At 42.2% G+C, this 6,832-nt stretch overlaps 1 pseudogene; it reads right to left on the reverse strand.

Moving 5' to 3' along the window:
* Window positions 1-807: 807 nt before the first annotated feature.
* On the reverse strand, window positions 808-1,314 carry LOC102490490 (transcription factor BTF3 homolog 4 pseudogene; annotated as a pseudogene).
* Window positions 1,315-6,832: the final 5,518 nt, after the last annotated feature.

A 6,832-nucleotide genomic window follows, 5' to 3' on the forward strand; every position in this document is an offset into this window, starting at 1 on the left:
AAGAGAGAAATCACCCTCAGGGGGGATGGTCACGCCGCAATCCCTTCTCCTCCATTCTCCTCTCGGGATCTTGGGCACGTACGCACACGCACCTGGCGTGAGTTTTAAGCCACCGGGTCAGGGATGTGAACCGCAGTCGACTACATGGGAGTCCAGCGACATAGCCATTACGCTAACTGCTGGTTCCCAACAAACAGTATTATTAATATACAAAGTATTTATATTACTGAACTATAACAGGTAATGTTCTCCATGTTTGCAAAACTTTGGAACCACATAGCTAATTTCTTAAATCTAGTCCATGCCAGCTTCCAAAACCAAAAACGATTTTGGTTAGCTTCGTTCTTCTTTTATTTTTTTAATCATGAATCAAATGTCCTCAAAAGGGGAATTGTATTGATTTCTTTATTCCCTCACAAATAGACCAACTGTAATCAAATGAGGTGAACATTCACCTCAAGATTTTGTCATCTTCATAATAGAAAAGATGAGGCTGAGAGCTGGATCACATGACCCTTTCTCTTCTTATCTCCTCCCAGTCCAAAATGCTCGCATCTCTTCCTAGCCAGCATTCTCTTAGTCCTGCAGTTGGGCTCACACATTCAAGCCTCAGCACAGTCTTCTTTGTAGATTTTGCCTTTTTCCAGAAAATAGGCTTAATCTGTCCACCACAGCCACTCTGCTTCCTGTCATAACGCCGCTTCCCCTGAGCACACCGAGAATCCTTGCCCTTTTTGTACTGTGTCACTTTATGAGGTTGGTGCTTGCCACCCTTCTTACAGAAGGTCTGGTGGGTTTTAGGGACGTTCACCATGCTTGCGGGCCTACTCTCCGCACAGAAAAGCTAGCTTTATTCTTTGATGCCTCATCAAAATTTACTAGAAGATCTGGAACATCATCGTCCTCTTCATTGATGTCTTCTGGTTTTGGTGCTTGGTTATCCAAGACTTGCCGTGGGAACTGTTCAGCTAATTCCTAAGGCTTATTAAGCTGCCTGCACCAAGCTGACTTAATATTCCAGGAAGCATTTCTGTGATTGGTTTGGCCTCCGCATGACCAGTAATTGCAAAGGTATTAGCAGAGAGGGAAGCTTGGACTTTAGGATTGTTGAAATGAATAACGGTCCCATCATCTTTAACCATGTTCACCTCTTCAATACCAGCTATATTATTGACAGCCAGTGTTTTTAGAGAACTCTGAAGTTTTTTGTCATCAGCTGTAGCTGTCCGGTGTACCACCTTCTTTCTGTGAGCTGTACCTTTTTCCCCCTATCCAGACCTGAGCCTGAAGTTTGGCTAACTTTTTTTGATTCATGCTATTGGTAAATCTGGAGCAGGGAGGGTTCTCCAACACCAGCACGTGGAAAGAACCTAATTCTTTTTTAAAAAAAAATATTTTATTTAACTTTATTTATTTATTTTAACTTGACCAGAGAGGGACAGAGTAAGGGGGGGGGAGTGAGAAAGCAAAGCATCAGGTCCAGGATTTGAACCGTGTTCAGCCATGTGGGAGTTCAGCGAACTTAACCACCATGCCACCTGCTGGACTCACATAATTCTTCTTCTTTTATTTTAATCCCTGTTATTCATCCTGGTATGTATTCTTTTTTTTTTTAATTATTTTTTAACTTCATTTATTTATTTGTTTATTTTAATTTGACCAGAGAGGGACAGAGTGAGAGAGAGAAAGAGGGAAAGTGAGAAAGCAAGCCACCAGGTCCGGGACTCGAACTGTGGTCAGCTATATGGGAGTCCAACACCCTTAGCCATCATGCCACCTGCCAGCTCCCCGAGGTATGTATTCTTTTTTATTTTTTTTTTTTTTCTGGAGGGGTTTTGCTATAGGGCATATGCGCTCGCCAGAAAGACAGAGAGAGAGAGACAAAAAGCAAGAAATCACCCCCCGGGGGATGATTTATCCTCCATTCTCCTCTCGGGATCTTGGGAACGCATGCACACATGCCTGGCATGAGTTTAAGCCGCCGAGTCAGGGCCTCAAACCACGGTCGACTACATGGGAGTCCAGCGACATAGCTATTACGTCAACTGCTGGTCCCCCACGTATGTATTCTTGAAACTCACAATGAACAATATAAACCATCAAGACATGGGACCAGCAGATGGCTTAATGATTACGTTGCTGGAGTCCCAGACCGAGTGGTATAAAACTCAAACAGGGTGAGTATGCATGCATGCCCAAAATCCCAAGGGGAGAATGGAGGAGAAGGGATTGTGGAGTGGCCATCCCTCCTGGGAGGTGATTTTTGGCTTTCTGTCTCTCTGTATCTTTCTGTCTCTCTGGCAAGCACAGGCACCCTATAGCAAAAATCTCTAAAAAATAAATAAATAAGCCATCAAGAAAACTAGACTTAGGAAGTCTTTCTGCCCTGCCCTTTAGCAGGACAGTCTGCCCCCAGCAGGATGACAGACATCAGGAAACAAACAAAAGGAGCAAACATTGCACAATGGATTCTACATAATTTACAGATGACATTTATTTAAAGCTATTGTTAACAACATTTGGCTTTTTAATGACCATCTTGGTGACTTTCTGGAGCTAAAACAATAATGCAAAAGAGTTGATTAATCACCTAGTGGTAACCAGCATATAGCCCACCTTTCTATAAGATGCTACATGAGCACATTATAGAAATGCATCCTCAATAGGCTTCAACTCCTATCGTGTTACATCCCAGGTAACACTCTGGAATCTCCAAAATCAACCTTAGAATCCATTCTAATGAATGGAACAGTTACGCAAAATAATACTTTGGCTAGTCATTTCACAAATTTGTTTCTTAATTTGTCGAAAGCCCTTACGTATGATAGAAGGTAATGGAAGGTGAAGACTCCAAGCCTTGGAGGAGGACTGCTGTTGAGATTGCGGCTCCAGCTCTTCTCCTTTTATGGCCTAAAGCAAGTCCCTTAGTCTTCCCAAGCTTCTGTTTCATTTCCTCGATAAGACTGTTGTAAAGAAATGAATGAGATAATATGTACCTGGTGGGGCAACTATTTGAGATATTAATCTGTATCCTGCTCAGGTTGCCACAGGTATTTTTGCCTCACCCATTCAAAAAAAAAAAAAAAGTTGTCTAGACTGTCTCAGGGTTATGTCTTTAATATTACCAGGAAAAAATTTAGAATTGCCTGATATCCAGAGCACAACCTTCTGTCTGGTCTTGGAGGTGATATTGCTGAGCTATTTTCATTGAAAAACAAAATAAAACAGGGGCCGACAAGTGGCATGGTGGCTAAAGGCGTTGGACTCCCACATGGCCAGCCACGGTTCAAGTCAGACCTGGTGGCTTGCTTTCTCACTTCCTCTCTCTCTCTCCCTGTCTCTTTCTGATAATACTGGAAAATAATAATGATAATGATAATAAATAAAGTTAAATAAAATAATTCTTTAAAAAAATCCAAAAATAATCCCCCACCCACCCTCCAGGATCAGCAGATGGCATGGTGGTTAGGTGCTGAACTCCCACATGGCTAACCACAGTTCAAGTCTCAGACCTGGTGGCTTGCTTTCTCACTTTCCCTCTTTCTCTCTCATAAAGGAACATACCCTATAGCAAATTAAAAAAAAAAAAAAAAAGCCTCTTCCCCCCCCCCCCAAATCATTCAAATCTGACTCTCAATATCATATGGGAAATAAGGTTTTTTTTGAGGGGGAGAGGTTTTTGCTAAAGGGCGCATACTCTCACCAGAAAGACAGAGAGAGACAGAGAGAAAAAAAGCAAGAAATCACCCCCCAGGGGGATGGCCACACCGCAATCCTTTCTCCTCCATTCTCCTCTCAGGATCTTGGGCACGCACGCACACAAGCCCAGCGTGAGTTTAAGCCACCAGGTCCGGGACTCGAACTGCAGTTGACTACATAGGAGTCCAGTGACGTAGCCATTATGCCATCTGCTGGTCCCAGTAAGTATTTTTTTAACAATTATTTTATTGGGCCAGCAGGTGGTATGATGGTTAAGGGCGCTGGATTCCCACATGACAGACCACAGTTCGAGTCCCGGACCTGGCAGCTTGCTTTCTCTCTCTCTCTCTTTCTGTCCCTTTCTGGTCAAATTAAAATAAACAAATAATAAGTAAATAAATAATACTTATTTTAATTGATCAAGTTTGATCAGTAAGCCACCAGGTGGTCCAGGACTCAAACCACACCCAGTCATGTGGGAGTCCAGCACTCTTAACCACCACACCACCCACCACCCACCAGCCCCAAGCATTACTAACTAAAGGTTACATTTGGTAATGCTTAATCTGAATATTCACAATGAATTCATCTGTTGTGTATTTGGATCATTTGGAATTAAACAAGTAGATCTTTCTAGGAAAAACAATCATATTCACCAACACTTAAATGAACTTCCAATCGTAAACATTTGGTATAATTGGATAATTATGTTATTAAGAAGAAATTAAGGTTTTTTCTCTTTAAATGATTGGCACAGTGTATTCCCAACACATTTCTTTGCTCTAACTGGTGGCTGTATAAATTGCAAGTACAGGTGGAGCCACTGTCTGACATTTGGACCACTGGTGACAGGATGCAGAAAGGCCTGTCACACTGATTTCATGTCACAACTTGTTACATGAAATGGCCCAGTCCAATTATCCTTGTAGTGGCTCAGAGGCTTTAAAAAAGGAATCCTGGGGGACCAGCAGTTAGTGTAATGGCTATGTCACTGGACTCCCATGTAGTCGACCGCGGTTCACGTCCTGGACCCTGTGGCTTAAAACTCACGCTGGGCGCGTGTGTGTGCATGCTCAAGATCCCAAGAGGAGAATGGAGGAGAAGGGATTGCGGCATGGCCATACCTCCCAGGGGGTGGTTTCTCACCTTCTGTCTCTCTGTCTCTGTCTGTCTGGCGAGCGCACGCGCCGTATAGCAAAATAACCTCTCCAAAAAAGAAAAGGAGAAAAAAGGAATCCCTAAGAGAATGCAGCAGGAGCATTTCTGCGTGACAAGATCAGGACAATAGAGTTTCTTTGAAATTTGTGCTTGACAGATCAGATTTAAATATATGCCAGAGGATAAAAAAATTCTTTTCATTCACTCTCTTATCAATTATCTTGCTGCTTGCACTCACCTTGTCTACTGAAAGAGTAACCTTGAAAAAGTTGTGAGCTCTGAAACCATCCAGCCTGGGTGCGAATGCCAACCTGATGTCTTGGCCAGGTTTATTTAACTTTCAGAGATTCACTTTCCTTGTCTATAGAAGATGAATAAAAGGGCACCCCAGAGATTTTTTTAAATAAGGATTAAATAAGATTACATAGTTCTAAGCCCAGTGACAGACCAAGGAACTGTTGCGTTGTTGTTCTAAATTTTATTGATGGGACCAAGACCGTGTCCTGGTGGTGAAGGCAGCTGGACCCCACATGGCCAACTATGCAATTCAAGTCCTGGTCCCGGCAGCTTGAAAGTCATGCTGGTGCATGGGCATGCTTGCCCGAGCTCCTGAAAGGAGGGAAAAATGGAGGAAAAGGGATTGCTGCCTGACCATGCCCCAGGGGGGTGCTTTCTCACTTTTCTACCTTCTCCACAAGTACATGTGCCCTAGAGCAAAAATTTTTAAAAAGATTCAAAAAAATCAATTAATGATATAGAGCATATGCATGTGCACACACACGCTGATGCAAGAGAGACACCTTCCACTAGGTTTTGTCTCACTACAATCCCTTTTCCTTAGCCTCCCAGTTAATCAGAATCTGGGGCTTGTGTGGCAGGATTTTTCAAGGTAATCAAGCAGGGATCTGAAACTATGGTCCGCCATGTGGCTTCCAGCACTGCAGTTCGGTAACCTACCAACTGCACCACAAAGGCTGGTCCTTCTGTTGCTAAAGTAATATTAAAAATCAGGCACCGATACACGTTTGGAATAAAGAAGGCAGACCACTCTAAAAACTCCTGAGGAATTAATCATGAGTCTAGTAAAAGGAGATTTTAATGTCAAATAATCCGTTTATTAATGTCCCCAACTTCTAAACTCTTTATCCTTCTAATACTAAAAGCTACCCACACATAGTTTTGGACTGGAATGTGAAAAATGTTATCAAAATATATTACTTTACCATATTATTACGGAACAATAATCCTGTCGTTGCTTGTATTTGTTCCAGTTCCATTAAACAGCCTACTGAGAGACTTATAGACACATTCAAATAAAAAACAGTTTTATTTTTATTTCAAAGCTGATGTATCAACAGTCACAAGAAAAACTTTTAATAAAATCACATAAAATACTCTGGCTTCATAATTGAATATACTTTTATCTGGCCCAAATGGCAAGAGGTTTGGGCCAGTCCAAGTTAATCTATTTTCTACAGAGCCCAGTGGTTCAATTTTGGATCTAAGATAGGCTTACCCTGAACATTTGGTCCTTCCTACCAGTCCAGAGATTGTAAATTCTTGGCTTGGCCTAGAATTGATTTAGTCTGTCCAGAAATCCTGCAATAAGCATTCTCCCAAGATAAGTTAAAATCAGACCAGTCACTAAGGTTTAGATCAGAAATCAAAATGTTTTCGCTCTATACACTCTACCTTCATTATTTTTAAAGGGATTATTTATTTTATTTGATCTATTCATTAATTTATTTTTATCTGCCCACACACACACACACACACACACACAGAGAGAGAGAGAGAGAGAGAGAGAGAGAGGAAAGTGAGAAAGCAAGCCTCCAGGTCCAGGACTCAAACTGCAGTTGGCCATGTGGGAGTGTCCAGCGCCTTCACCACCACGCCGATAGCTGGCCCCCTCGACCTTCATTATTAAAACAAACATAAAGGGGCTGGCAGGTGGCGTGGTGGTTAAAGGCTCTGG

The sequence above is a fragment of the Tupaia chinensis genome, unplaced genomic scaffold, assembly GCF_000334495.1.
Source record: "Tupaia chinensis unplaced genomic scaffold, TupChi_1.0 Scaffold146140_1, whole genome shotgun sequence".
NCBI lineage: Eukaryota > Metazoa > Chordata > Mammalia > Scandentia > Tupaiidae > Tupaia > Tupaia belangeri.